Source organism: Amia ocellicauda, chromosome 21, assembly GCF_036373705.1.
Source record: "Amia ocellicauda isolate fAmiCal2 chromosome 21, fAmiCal2.hap1, whole genome shotgun sequence".
NCBI lineage: Eukaryota > Metazoa > Chordata > Actinopteri > Amiiformes > Amiidae > Amia > Amia ocellicauda.
This window is the reverse complement of record NC_089870.1, coordinates 5,396,855-5,412,760: the sequence shown is the minus strand read 5'-3', so window position 1 is coordinate 5,412,760 and position 15,906 is coordinate 5,396,855. Positions and strand designations below refer to the sequence as shown.

The window sequence follows — 15,906 nt, the reverse complement described above, 5'->3', positions numbered from 1 at the left end:
CAACCCTGGACAGACTTGCTATTTCTAAAAGAGAACCTCAGATGTTCGTTCGGTCAAGGTTTCGTGAGTTCTCCCTTGCTGCTCTGAATAATCGCATCTCTTTGAAAACACCATCCGCTTAGATGAGCCAGCTATCAGTCGCAAGGCAAAGCTATTGGCAAAGATCATTCTCTCACAACTAATGTGATCATTGTTCATTGTGACAGAGGCACAACAGGGCTCACTAGAATAAGTCAGTATTGAAATATGTATAGTATGCGTTTGTATAATTAAGCTCAAATGGAAGAAACAAGATGCTTCAGGAAGTTGCACAATGTAACCCCTCTACACTCATCCATGTACTGTCTTCCTCCCATTAATGCAAATCAAGTCTCTGAAGCTCTGAATATATATATATATATATATATATAAATGAATTGAGGTAAAAGAAATGCGAGCAAGCTCTGTCAAGGCAATAATAGTTATCAAATCCTCACTTAGTTGCAGAATGGACATCTAAATTCAGAGCCTGGGGAAGAAGGGGGGCTGGATTTCCAAAGCCTTCAATTGGTCTGATGTCAATAATCTTGCCAGTTCTTTTCAAGGTTTGTCAAATTAGTAAGAAAAATTCCACTGCCCAGACAGTCATTAGCCAGAGCTCCTATTAGCTTGTTTGTGAAAATTTGTCCCTCCACCACCCCCTTCCTTTACAATCACTGAACAGCCTTCGGGCTAATTACCATGTTGGCCCCATTTACTATCCTTGACATTTCCTTTTCTTTCCCTTCTTCTCTCCTCAGACAAGATAACAGCGGTCTAGCCATTCAAACCAGAGCTGATCGCGAGGGCTGATATCAGACTATATTACTCCCAAGCGCCCGCATCTGCCCAGGAATAGGAACAAATCACTGGATTACTTGCTCCAAAAGAAATGCTAGTTTAGGTTAATAATAGCCAATTTGACCAAATTAAACAATGCTGGGGACTGAACTTTCAACTCTCACCTACTCCCCGCACAGATGAACAGATGCAAGGGGGTTTTAAGGAGCTTTTACGAAGCTTAAGCTCTTAAGTTAAATACTTTAGGGATATTTCTCCCTACATTGAAAGCAGGGTGCTAGGGGCTAAGAGCCCAGATCTTCTTAGGTGAACACTGTGCTTAAATAGGAAGGGATTTTCTTGCAGCGGGATAGCTGTCAACAGTGAAAGGGTGGCTTAGGAGTCCCTGAAACGGCTTTTCCACGTGAACTCAGAAGCAACAGGAGCTGCACATGACAGAGGAGGCCTGCGCAGAGAAACGCAGGTTCTGATCCGAGCCAAACTTTGCACACAGCCAAGTATGTGCTTACAGGGAATAAAGAACAGCGATACATATCCACAACAAAGCAGCTTAACTATTAACACTGTCAAAGGATAATAGGAAACATGAAGCAGGCCTTAATTCTCCACTGTATAATACTGCTCTAGGCACATTATATATTTTAAGGCCATATTTAGACTTACTATGCCCACAGTGTTCTGCTGTCAGGATCACTCTGCTAAACATCCTCAACAGGCCAATCTATCACAACAGAGATCAAAGACCAAGTGTACCAAGTTTCACAGCATAACAGTTTAAAATGAAGCCATTAATTACAGCAGGTATGGATCACTTTACATGTACTCTGCTACATACTCACACATATGTTTGCGAGTGTGTGTCCCGTTGCATATATATGCCCATAAACCAAAAAATAAGGTTGTAAAAAAAAGGAAATAAAATAAGGAAAAAAAGTCAAAGAGAAGAGAAGAATGGGCTTGTGTTCATTAATTAAATTCTGCAAAGTATTATGCCCACTGATGTATTGTGTGATATTTTAATGACGAAAAAAAAAAGGTTTTGGACTGCCACATCTGCTACAAAACCACTTAAAATCTACAGAACAAATTCTTGTCACGACCACAGAATTGAATATTAATTCACTAAGCATACCTTGCATCTTTTAAAACTAGATATGACATTGGTCTGTTAAGATAGTCACAACTTAAGGTCACTGATGAATACTGTGCAATTGATTAATGAAAGATGACATCACAAGCTGGACTTGAAAGATGATGTCACCTTTTGCTTTAGAGGCTGTGGCAGTGGATGGACAAGATTTAGTGTCAAGGTTAGGAGACCAATAATAAAGAAGAATCATAACCCTCACTTACTTAAGTTTTATTTTAATAAATATAAATAGGATTTAGATTTGTCTCTCCTATTTAAAATACTGATTTAGATTATTTCTGGTCCCCATTACAATCGCTCTTTGCTTAAATATATTTCATTTTCATCGTATTTTTATAATTTGCTTTTTTTTTTAGCTCTGATACAGCAGTGACAGCTTTCAGCTAATGTATGTTAAGTGATATATATGCATGCATTACCCTTGCTGTGATGAATGTGGATTGAACTGGGGGTCAGACAGGATGAGCGCTTTAAATAACCTGAACGACATTTCAATATGATTGTTTTAGTTTGCTGAATATACTTTTCAAGTGCCGTTGATGTTCACGCCTGCAGGACGTCTCCAATTGGAGCTAAAGTACAGGAAAAATGTATGAATTAGATCCAATATCATGCTGGCTTTCATGTAGGAATGATAACTTCTCTATGTATGGTGTCCATGATTAGTTGTATATGAGGTTGCAAATACTACATCACATATAAAATGATCAGGGCTAATTAAAGGGGTGAGCTTTTTACAGTAACACATTGTGATCTATATATACATGAAGACCATTCCCTAAACCTTGAAAAAGAGGCTTGTTTGGTCTCTCATGTTCAGTCCTTTCAGCTTAATATGTCAACGTGTGGCGGAAACCGACGACTATTCATCATGGTTGTTTATTTAGAAATGCCAGCTAGCACTTTGCCGTTTTTGCCCCGATGCGGAGAGAACCCTCCACAACTCCCTCTGGCCTGTGCTTAACCCTTTCTCTCGTGCCATTTATCACCCACACCAGACAGTCTTGCTAAATTTGAACAAAATGTCAACCTTGTGGTAGAGCGAGTCCAGATTATCAAGGCTTAACTAGACACAGCCTTCTTTCCTCAACCCATTCAAGGAGGAGACAACTGAAACTCAGACTTGGCTGACGGAGACGGCATTTAAACCATTTGCTTTCCTTTCCTCATCTCTCCTGCTCTGTGACTCTGCAAAAGTCCAAGTTCCCGGGGAATAGTCTCCAATCCCATTTTAATGGAATCCCCACAAGGCATTCACCGTTATCTTTTAAGTCTCTTAACAAGGAGGAATGCCTCACTGCTAAGCCATCTACTTTTAGATAGACTGCCCCTGCTTTCCCAATTAGACTCACTGAAAGGGGAAAAAAGAAAAGAAAAAGGAAGAGAATGCAACAACAATGACAAAATCTTCTCCCCCCCCTCTCTGTATTTCTTTATCACAGGACATGTAAACTGCCTTTCACTTAACTTGCTAATAAAAGTGGTCTTTTAAGGTACTCCGGAGACGTCTTTCTTTTCTCACTGCATGTTTCACAACAGCAGATAAAACTAATATATCACACATCTATGAGTGTTAAAACCAAAAGAAAAGCAGCAAACGAAGTCTCACACATTCCGCCCAGGCAGCTCAACTTCGAAGAAGAATACACCAGGTTTAAAAATAAAATTGAAACAGCTTAAAAAGATAGCAGTCTCCAGTATACCTGCCAGCACCTATGAGGCTGCTAAAAAACAGGAAGCCAGGTTGATTTTGTTCTAATGCAACGTGTGGCTTTTGGCCCACTGTCGATGGAAGACTTTTATACAGAATGCTAACCGTGGAGTCATTTCTACAGGTACAGCCACTGGAGGTTGGTTATTTTGTTGCTCCAAGCTGGAGTCAATTCAGCTGTGTGTGAAAGCATTTCTGACACAGCAGGATAAGGCCACAAGACTGCTGCCAACACAGAACCTGCCTAAAGACCGTACAATGTAGCAGGTCATGATTACAAAGGCAGACATTTATTCTGTGAGAGTCTTGTTCAATCCAACCCAGGCTCCTGGTGACAAAAAAACGTTTTCCCTCAAAGAAGAGACATGGTGTTTTTTGGCTTTACAATTTACAATCACCTCAATTATTCAGTTCGATATGTCTCTGCCAATGAGGCGAGCGTTAAAGGGCACCGCAAAATGAAGTTTACATCATATGCATCGCCATGTGTTGTTCCAGCTCTCTGAGTACTGCACCTGCAGCTGGCATATTTCCAGCAGCTGTAGACAGGCAACCTTGAGGACACACCCATGTGCAAATGCAAGCTGACATCTCCAAAGTGGCTGAAAATGGGTTGTGAACAATAAGAGGATGAATTACAGGCATGTTAGTTAAACAACTGTGGTGACACATCATGATGCAATTTGCTTCTTGCTTTTTTTTTTCAACCCATCTTGCTCAAAGAAAAGGTGAACACTCAAAACCAGCTGAAAATTGTGAAATTACCATGGAAATCATACTAAATTGTCATTGAGGAGTGCCTTTTACCCTTGACTGCATCAGTGGGTTATTTAACCTTGTGGTAGAGGTAACTGAACTAAAATCTCTGACTAGCATTCAATGCTACCTCCCTAAAACAAGAAAAAAACAGAAATCAGCTGCCATAAAAAGAAAAGAGAAACTCTACTGCAAGAGAAATACAAAACACACTATAAGAAAGACAAATTCCATATTTTTATGCACAGTCACACTAGGCCAACGGAAGCTATAGCTTATCTCATTATATTATCTCATTCTTTGCAGTTTTCAAATAAACTGCGGTGATGACTAACTACAAAGGAACATTCATACACTTAGAAAGGTCCTCTACACGATTAGCATAAGAACTTCAAATTGGCATTTATCTATTCTTTGTCTTCCCTACACCAAGACACACATTCTTCCAAATTTTCCTGTCTTCCCTAAAAGGACAGAAAAGGGTAAAAAAAAACATCCCCCCCCAAATGTAATCTCTTGTGATCTTATTAGTATTCATCTGTAACTGCATGTGGTGTGAAATGAGAAAAAAAGGATTATGAGCTGCCACAAGAGAGGCAAAGCCGCACGCTGCCACCTAACTGCTGCATCTCGCTCAGATAGGACTGCCTGGCCGGATGCCAGCTGGAAGCCACAGGAATTAAGGTAAGTCATTTTCTGCCTGAGAAATGAACACAGTAATATGATTGCTAAAGCCACACTGTAGTCAACTCGGAATTGCTTTATTCCCAAGCTGCACTGGGGCAGGAGTCCCCCCGTTGTCCTAAAATAAATGAAACAGTTGGAGTCTAAATGGAAAACATTCTAATTAAAATAAATGATGAAAAAGACACAACATTACGTGAAGCAACAGGTTTGTGTATTTATTGTAGTTATTATTTCATTTCAAATGTCTGAAGATAGCATTGGTTGACTGTTTTGCGGCTACATTTCGTAATTGGCAAAGGAAAAAGGAAGATGGAATAATGGACATTTTCTGAAATTCTCCACCATCTTCCCCCAAACAAAACACACAATCCACTCCAACTCCACATTGTGTTTATCTTCAGCCATCCTTGGAACAGGAAACCAAGGAGCTGGCAAAGTTTGGATGTGAGGATGAAATGGCCGAGGACATTTCTAGATCGTGTTTAAGGTCCAGTGCCTCTGGGAATTTGCACAATCCTATAAACTCCCCTTTACAAACAGAGTAAGTTTGCTTTCTTTTTGGAAACAGATAACAGTCAAAGCTACCAGAACAAGTAAATAAACAGAAGCGGTGCACTGTCACTGGATCAGTAAGCAGGGGGATAATTTCTGTAGAGAAAGCCATTGTACTGTTGAGATTGAAAAGATATGAAGCAGGCTGATATGATTCCTTGATATCCTGTACATGGTGTGTGAGCAAGCTCTCTGCTCAAGGAGGTGTCTTCTCTGCATACAACAGAGAGGATACATAAATCTCTTCTAAAGAGACTGGGTGGGGGGATACTCTGTTATATTATATGGATGTGCAATTCTTCAGGTCAGGGGCTTGTGTTTTTGAAGCAATCAAAAAGGACATGGACCGTATTATTGAAAATCCCACTTAACCCAAGCCCATATAAAGATTTTTTTTAGCATTGATGTTCCCCCACACTGAGCTTAAAAAGTGTGCAGTTCCCTTGAACATTGCAGTTGTTGATCCCAAGACTTAGTTTCCTCATAAATCAACATCTGCTGGAAACATCATGCTTTGGAAGCTGTTGCACCAGCGCTCTACTTGAGTTCCCGGCTTCCTGTTGCAGCATCCACTTCAAGGCTGTATTTGGGTTCGGTCGAGGCCTGCGCTTTGTTTTCACAGAGCACGCAATGCAGTTTACACATTGTTAAACAATTCCACTGTTTTTAAAGGAAACATTAGGGAGAAAAAGTCACACAGGCCATTATTCTATTTGCAATCCCCTTTATTGCTTCCTAAATTGCCCACTCAATGCAGACCACAAACACATAGATGTCCACTCAATGCACCCTCTCCAACTGTCTACTTAGTGCCTACTGTGCAAAACAAACCATGTGGCTTTTAAAACTCTAGGATGACTTGTGAGCCAACCTTGCCTAAACACAAGCCGAGCACTGTGAAAAAAAGAAAGAGCAGAAATTATTTTAAAAGACTGCTTTGTTTATTTGGCTATAATCCTACAGTTAATATAGTCCACCACTGGAAATCCGGAGTAAGAAAAGGTCTGTCTGGTCTAGAAATACAGAAAAAGAAATCACATTTAAGAATTTTTCCTGGGTTTCTAAAGAAGGAAATGAGTTCCATTTGCAGTAGTACTTCATGGCTGACAACTGAGAAATGACTGGAGTTTCCTTTTATATTATTGGTAAACTTCCTTTAGTGCTGCTATCAGAGATCAACACATGCTTTTATCTCATCCGGGATTCCTTGCAGCTATATGGGTTTTGTTGCCCAGTCATGGCTGTGTCAACTCCTGTTAATAGGTTGATCAGAATGCTGGAGATAGATCTCTGAAAGTAAAGTCCACTCCAAGACTGAAATGCGGCGTAAACACAAGCCAAAATGAAACAGGATGTAAACATTTGAGCGGATTTCTAAAGAGGTGCCAACAATCTTTAAACCATTCCATTCACTTAATGATAGGTAGTGCAGATGTGTGCCTGTTACCTTTCTACAATCCTACAAGAGAGACTGTCCACCTATTGACATTTTCCAACAGTAACACCACCAAATCCTCCCAACATGACCAAAAAAACACTCTTTCCTAGTCTCCGCAGACTATTGAAAACTGACTTTGGAAGGCAAGTGGGTCTATAATCAGTGTCTCTGCTGCCTTTTAAATTAAAGAGACAAAACAGTTTAACCCCATGCCTGTGTGGGCTGTAGGCATTGCAGGTCTCCCTAATTAATCACTGGCAAAAAAAAAGAGCAAAAAAAACAGAGAAAGAGTTCTCCATATCCCTCATTAATCATTTCGAAGCAGGGATGACTGACACCTAGTGATTATTTATTTGTGCAGTCTTCTCACAACAAACAGTTCGATGGCTGCTGGGAACATTTGTGACTGATTAATCAACAGCCGACCATGCTCCGCTTTGAAAGACAGACAGGGCCTACATGTGTTTTTTAATCTGCGATCTATATCCTAGTCAGTAGACACCATAGGAACGAGGGATATCTGATTTAGGAACATGGACAAAATGGTGCAAGTAAGGGGAATGGTGGGTGTGAAGACAGTGGATCTCAGTTTACAATAATTCAGCCACTCAAAATAGGGATGGTGGGCTGACGTTTTGACCTTATTTACATTTTGGAAGAGAAGGAAAAGCTTGTTCCGTAATACAATCTCACAAATTAGTATCGCACGGAACGGCAAGTATAACGAATGGTTAGATGAAGTGAATAAACTATCTCTAATGAGGAATTACGTTTTGAGTGACAGGCAACTCACTACAATATCATGTCCTTTACATAAATCCAGAAAAGACTGATTCTATTGTGCATATTCAGGTTTGAAATGCCCTAGCTACTATCCTCATGTGCTGTCACAATAGTTTTCCACACAAATATTTTCATGTAGACATACAAACATGTTTACAGACATACATTCAACTAATTTCTGAAAGAAGAGCTCTGTGGTCTAAAATAACAGAGAACAGGAACAAATACCAGGAAATGATCCGCTGCAAGTGGGTGCAGATATAAATAATCACAGAATGATTTTTACATTTTTATTACCCCCCCATCTGAAACAGTAGCGCTGTTTGCCATATGTTACGGCTCTCGTAAACACAATACCCTATTGCCTCTCTCTGTGTAATGCTGAATACATTCTTGTGTAATTGGAATTGCCACAATTTTAGCCATGTGCTATGCCTAGCAGAACAAAATTAATCTTTGCAGACTCCCTTGGTGAAAGTAAAACAACTCCGTCTGCCTGGATCCTTGCACCTTCCTACTCTCCTCTCCAGAACAAGGCAATCCGGTTCAACAGCTGACTTTCGGCTTCACTGAAATCCTAACAAGCTTGGTGCCCAGGTCCCCTTCAACAGCTAAATCATGAACCACAATAAAGGGGGAGAGAAATTAAATTTAAGCCCTGATTAGGTAAATACGTAAGAGGCTACCTTGACAATACCACTGCTCTCAATGCTCATTTGCACCAAAACCTGGAGTGCACATATTGACAACCATGAAACACACATTTCCATAAAAATACAAAAAAAAGACACTGAAGAGGCCAGATGAATATGTACAAATCCTTAAACAGTGCTATCAGTTTGGGAATTTGGCATGAGCTTCAGGCTCTTTAGACTAAAGCATCAATTAGCATGTAGTTTTGCTTCGAAAGGCAAAGACTTGTTGGCACAATGGGAAAGTCATTGGAAGGATGTGAGAGAGTCGTGCAATTATTTATTCTGTTATACCATGCCAGAAGCAAAACAGCTAAAGAAAAGTGCGGCACAGAAGGTAAGCGGTAAACAAAACTGAAAAATAACAGGTGATAAAATGTAGCTATTTGCATACTGAACTGGGAAAGTGCAAAGAATTAATAGATCAGTCTAGACAACTACAGTAACAATTAACTCACACCGATAAAAGTGCCACGTTCCTTACTCCACAGCACATCTCAAACTATGACTATTCTAGATGTGGTTATTCAATTTTAATATGACCTGGACATTAGCCAAAAACAGCAGATTCAATCATAGGAGCATTTTTATTTCCAAGCATAGTTTGCCCTGCAGAAAATGAAAGTGAGACACAGAGCCCCAGCTTGATTTGCATCCAAAAAAAATAAAACAGACATTAGTGGAAAGAAAGCATTTTGCCCCCAGAACATTAGAAAGACATGACACTGCAATTACTTAAGAGCAATATTCTACCTTTCTTTTCAGTCTCCTGGAGTGGACCGACCATTTTTAGCATAACAATGGTTGCACTTAAGCACCTGACACACTCAATCAAGAGGCTCAACAAGTAAAAATCTCACCATGACGCTTGAGAGAATCTTTTTTAACCTTCTGAAGACATTTCATTAATAAATAAATAAAAGCCAATGTGAGCTGGTTGAACTGAAATATTTGTTTGGTCACTTGTCAACTTCTTGTTTAATGGTATTGCTTTTATAAATGACATGTCTGAGATTACACTTACATTTTTATTCTTTGGCATATAACTTTACCACAATCTCCACTGCAGGGAAAGTTTCCCACTTTCTAGCACATTTGGAATCGCATCAAAGACATCAGACCTTGCTTGTATTTCAAGACAGAAACAGCCATGTAGCTTTTATGTTTTTGTATCTTTGAAACCAAGATTATCGACCCACAATCATAAACTTCCAGTTGCTCCCAGCTAATTCTTTGCAGAGCTCCACAAATTCCCTTTGTCGCCAGAGCAGAAGCCCTTGATTTGAACTCTTGCTCAAGTGTAGGCTACCATGCAGATCAAATATTAAAGCTAGATGGTGAAGTATGAGACGTCTAAGATCCAGCTTTTGTCTTTTTTTTCAGTTCTATTTTTGCTTCTCGAGTAATCCACAGGGCCTGCCGCTCACATCGTCTGAGGGATTAGATTCAAGTGCGAAACAAGTGCAAGAGTTTAATGTATCCATGACACAAGAAACACCCGTTCTCTATAAATGGGATTTCTAGGAAAGCAAAGAGTAGCCTGAACTTGCCTTTTGTACCACACATGACTGACCTGTCTGTTGGCTGCCCATGACTAGCACACACCCACGTATTCTTGACATTTAACAGTCAATGTGGCCACCCAAGGCCCCGGTGCTTTTACATTTGTAGCCATTTCAATATGAATGGATGACCCACTGCTTGGGAAGAATAACAGAAGCAATTAGAGGGTTGTTTGCTGAAGTTGCAGAGTTCCCACTGCCCACCAAAACATTCCTCTCCACCAACTCCTTCTTAACCTGTTTTCAGTTCTTGTAGAGCAAAGCCATTGTTTATTGATGCCAAAGGGCCAATATGGTCAACAATCACCTGATTGGCAACTAGAAAACCATTTCTTCCCAACATTGATCTATTAATCCCATTATAATATCCTCAAATGGAAGTTTTGTTAATGTTTGCGGGGACATCTCCTTAGGAAGAGAATTCCCCTTCCCGATAGCTAGATAAGAACTCCTGGCTTTGTGTTTAATGAAGCAGGTTGCCAGACCCATTTCAAAGTCCTGTGCAATAACCCTGGGGCACGCTGGACAAGTGGCAGAGTGGATTTAGTCAACTACATTGTTTACCTTCCACCAGACATTTAAATTGAGTCTGAGGGAAAATGTCACAACAGTGGCCAAGGAAAGGTGATCCACTGACATTGTAACTATTTTAAACCTGAAACTCCACAGTACAGTGGAATTAAACACATGTACATATTTCTTACAATAGCTTTCCTTTGTTCCTTCCAGTGAATTCACCTGCTAACACTATGCTCTCCTATTTTATCATACTTTCAGTCTATGTCACAATAGCATTTCACTGTGTAAATAAAATTATTTACCACAGTAGCAGTTATGTAAATATTTGTACTTATAATAACAACATGCAGAACTTGAGAGGTTTACAAGAAAATTTAAGAAAAGTTTCCCCAGAGTTCTGCTTGGAACATTTTGGGGAAAGAGGCAAGGGTTAAATTCATGGTTTCTGTCTCCTTAAATGGAGTTGAGAATCCAAGGAGGATTTAGGAAGGGGGGGGGGGCTGGAACCAGTAGCACCATTAACACCATTTACCCAACAGAGATAGGGGGAGGGAAAGCTGTGATGTGATCCATCTGGCTGTGGAAGTCAAACAATAGGCCCTGAGGACAGGAAGGTTTTGAGTTGCTCCCTTGAGCAATGGAGTGGTGGCTCCATCAACACCTATAGACTGAGGATGCTGGAAATGTTATTGATAGCTTTACCAGCCTTCTTACCTGTATGCAATACAGGATGTATCCATTTACATCTAAATCAAGACCAAAATGCAATAAAGTTGAGATCCTTATAACCAGGAACATGAACTTTTCAAGTATATTGGAAATTATAAAAATGGAAGATACCAATGTTCCATACAGGCAACGAGTTTAGTTTTGTATGTTGTTTCTTGGGAGTTTGTTTTTGTAGAAAAACGCAAGGATTTATTCCTTGATGTTCTTCCAGAAAAGACTACTATAAAAGATAACAAGATGCTTAGCAATCTGCAATACTACAAAACACAAATCTCGGCCATTACAGTCCCCAATATATTACAATTTTAAACCAGAAAACATCAGCTTCAGCTTCATTCATGGTTATGTGGTTGCTCCCAACCATTCATCTATGACTCTCCATCTCTCTGTGGTGAAAGTCTTTGTACAACATTACCCAACAAACAAAACCTTACATCTCATGTAGCACACATCCCTCCCAAGACATTTCATTAAACTTTTTCCAAACTATTGCCTGCAAAAGGAACAGGAAACGTACAAATCTGAATCACTTACTTCAGCCCCATAGCTGTGTCTTCACCAATTCCCTCTACAGGTCTGCAGCAGTCTGCCTGGTCCCTCAGCCCGAGCTTGCCAACCATCTGTGACTACTTCCCATCCAGTAAACAAACTGAAGCCGTTACACTTTATCCCAGAGATTTGCTGCAGCACTTCAGAACCCAGCCTTTCATTGCCTTTCAGTGGCGGGGCCTAATCTGTTTTGCCAATTTGTTACTGACAAGGATTAAGGCTGTCAGTCAAAAATTGCAGGGCAAACAGATGATTTTCTTCTTTCTTTTTTTTGTACCCCCCCCACCCCTCTTTTGGACTGCCTGACCAGCCGGCATTATCTTCAGTGCTGACTGAGTGAGTGAGTATGACAGGGCACCCCCACCCATTTAGAAAAGGAAACCTCAGGGGCTCTCAGCTCCTTAGGCAAATTGTACACATAGATCACAAATACACATCTGTTTTTGTACTTCATATGTTCCTGGAAGGTGCTTACATTGGCGTCTCCATGGTTTCAATGTACATGTACCAGCAGGAGTATTTTGCCATTATTAGATAAGATGATAATGGCAGCCCACAAAACTCTTCTCAAAGATATTGTTCGCATTTCCAGCTTGGTGGTTAACACTAATTTGAATAAACATAGTCTTGGACACATTCAGTGAAGCTCTACATAAAGAGTAATGGAGAAATTGGGGTTAGTTCTTGGAGCTTGTCTCCAGTTATTCTCCGAAATGGCTTCATTAGAAAGCTAACCGCTAGAATCCGAGAGCAAACTGAAAAGCATCACAGAGTATCCCAAGAGTAATCAACAATATCTTCATGCACTGATATTTTGCTTGATCGCTGACTTGAAAAGTCCTGGCAATTCATTCTGAAGTTTAATGAAATTCCCTTCGCCTAAAGCTTCTGCTAGTCAAATTGTTTCCTGCATTTGTTAATTCTGCCAAGACAAGTGCTAAAATGTAAGGACATGAAGAGAGAAGATACATCTAATCCACAATGGCTGGATTCATATGGCAAGGGATATTATATTTTGGAAAATGATAGTTGATTTTAGCTGTGCATATGTTTCAGTGTTGAGTGATGGGGAGGTTTCAATCCCCTTCCCCCTTTTTTGTGTGAAAAACATTTGTTTCTATGGTTACTTCCCAAAGTCCCATCTTAAAGAGTGTTCCTACACAAAGCCCCTGGCCTTGGGGCTCATGAACAATTACAGAGGAATTCCCTAACAACCTATGTTAAGTAGGCTCATCTCACCTGGATAGTGCCATGTGGTTTTGGATGTGTATCATAAAATAATTTTGGTTTTCTCCCCTGACATATTCCAGAAGAAAAATGGACCAGCTGCTATACCAGGTTGAGATGTTTCCCTGCTCACAAAGCATAGATCTGAATTTGGTTAAAATTGTTTACTGTGGTGTTTTATTCAACTTCAATATGCATTCAATACAAGGAGCCTCGACCGTGTTTTAAACTAATGAGCTTCATTTTCGATCCAGCTTATGCAGGCATGAGAGCGATAACTCAGAAAATGATCTTTCTCCCTGTCTCGTCTGCTTATGCTATTCCTGGTGCACTGTTTAAGATGAATTAATATACCTGGTGCAATGTGCAGGTACTAATTGAGCAGTAGGATGCGTGGCACAAAAATACATTAGTCATTTAGCAGTCGGGAGCTTGCTGGCTGTTGTTTGTCCTGCCTTTTTCATTAAGAACGGAGTGTCAATACCCTAATCATATGCTCAGTCACAGAACAATCAGTTTGCCGAGCATTCGCAAGCTGTCCCCCCCCCCAACCCCTATTACAAACGCATGCACACGCACACAGTTAAAACTGATAAGGAGCCTGGCCTTTCACTAACCTCAATTATAAGGGGGCTGTTTCACGGTCAGTCTGCTGGGCAATTGCTCATCATTGACAGAGTCAGACATTGTTTTAGCAGAAACGAGTTGATCAGAACAAAAAAAAAGAGCAAAAGAGAGCCAGGAGGCTTTTCTCTAAACAGCAGAATGATGCAAGCAAAATTAGATTCCCATTCTTTAAATCCATTCCTTCATTCTTCAATTATAGAACTCAGAAGACTTCTATTCTGTCAACCACGTCAAATCAAACAGATAAAGCAGTTGAAAAGTCCTGTTTTGTTAACATGAGGGATATCATGGAAAACGTTTCAAAGTGAGAGACGAACACGTGCATTTCAAGACACCAAAAACATCAGTATTTAGTAACCTCTGTTTACCAGTTTGTCTTAGGTAGAAAGACTAATACATCAAACAAAAACCCTCCATCCTTCATTGGGTTTTTTCCGAGCCACACAGAATCGGAACTGGTTTCTATCTGAAGGAATAGTCGGGAGATTGTGTTTATTCAAAGTCTTTCAACTTTTGCTAAGGGTATGATAAGCTATATCCTTTCAGAGCTTGCTGTCATACTTTTGCATTATAAAAGCATCCACACTGCCCAGCCTTTCACAAAAAAAGAATACAAAACTTAATTACTCAAAAGAGTACAAGAATTCTGAGATTGTGAGTTGTATTTTTAATGAATTATGAAATAGATGTTAATTTATCAAAATAATGAAGAAAAGCAAAAGGCAAATTTGTTTTACCATCAGCTAAGTGTATTCACTGTCAGAACAAAGTATGAAAAATCCTGGATAGACTTGAAAGCACAAATAACTGTAGTTTGAGGGTAGAAGAGAGAAAAAACAGCACCCTCAGTCTAGCTATGCTGTACGTTAAACTCATAAGACCACAGCATAGACAAGGGCCTAGGAGTCAAGGGATCAGGTGAGCGCAGGCAGTGATGGGAGGACAGAAGAGTCTGTGCCAAAGCCCGAATCCCGTTGACAAGAAGCTCCCATTAGCACCGCATTAGTTAGTACCAAGCATATTTCTTGGCCCCAGTCACCCATTACAGATTATTAGTGCAAGGTTGATGAATCTGTCTAACGAAGATTAACAGATTCTGCATGGAAACAAATAAACAATACACAAAATGCCAATGGTCCCTGGCAATTGTTAGAAGGATATATCTTTTGTTCAATCCGGTTTGACAATTCATTGGTTCAATCTGGTGTACAGTTACAATATATTATATTCTGAAATATATCTAGGTTTGCCTCATGTCTCGGCTTATATCAATCATGTGGATGTAACTCTGACTTCCTGAGTATAAAGTACTAAATAAAAAATGAAAAGGCCTAAGAGAAGAAGTGAAGAGCGCCACAAGGAACATTACCTAAAACAATGTTATAATTATTTAATTAATTTTAATAAAATGAGCTCCAATTTCTGTCCCATGATGCACCATGTATCCTGTTTATTCCTGTTAATATAAGCTGTTGTTCTCAGGTAAGGTGAAGGTTGCATTTTCAATGTTTCTTTGTTGCGTACTGTCTATTATTATATTAAGAGTTGCAGTTCATAGCAAAGACTTAACATACAGCCTTACAAATGAAGAGTTAGCTCTTGGTCTATTGGTCACTTGAGTGTGAACCTGCTATTATTTCAGATTACCTTGAAACAAACAGAAGATGATATTATCATGAGATGTTTAGTTCTATTGCATAACTGAATGTCAAATGTGTGTCTAGGGGGCACGTGAGATTAAAGGAGGGTTGGATTTGATAATGTTTGAAATTCCCAGTGTCCTCAGCTTGTTGTTTATACAGTTATTAATTTTCTTCAGATAAATAATGATTTCAAAAAATCCAGAAAGAATGGCTCACAAAACCTTATACTTTAATAACTCCCAAAACACTCTGTACCAATTTGAAGCTCTTCAGGATCTGTTCCCAGTTGAATTGCAATGCACCAGTTAACAGGCAGAGTGGAATGAATTTGTTAACAGACATGGGCATTTGCTCTAAGCAGGTTGACATGGGGCTTTTGAACAAAGCTCATGCATACTGTATGTGACTACTGAGCAAACTGCATTAGCATATATTACAATGAACTCTACAATGCAGGAAACG

General features: G+C 39.7%; 1 protein-coding gene across 2 annotated transcripts in view; it reads right to left on the bottom strand.

The window, feature by feature from the left end:
• kif26aa (kinesin family member 26Aa) overlaps nt 1–15,906 on the bottom strand; it is a 111,253-nt gene that overhangs the window by 32,587 nt on the left and 62,760 nt on the right. The gene's annotated exons all lie outside the window — the stretch shown is intronic.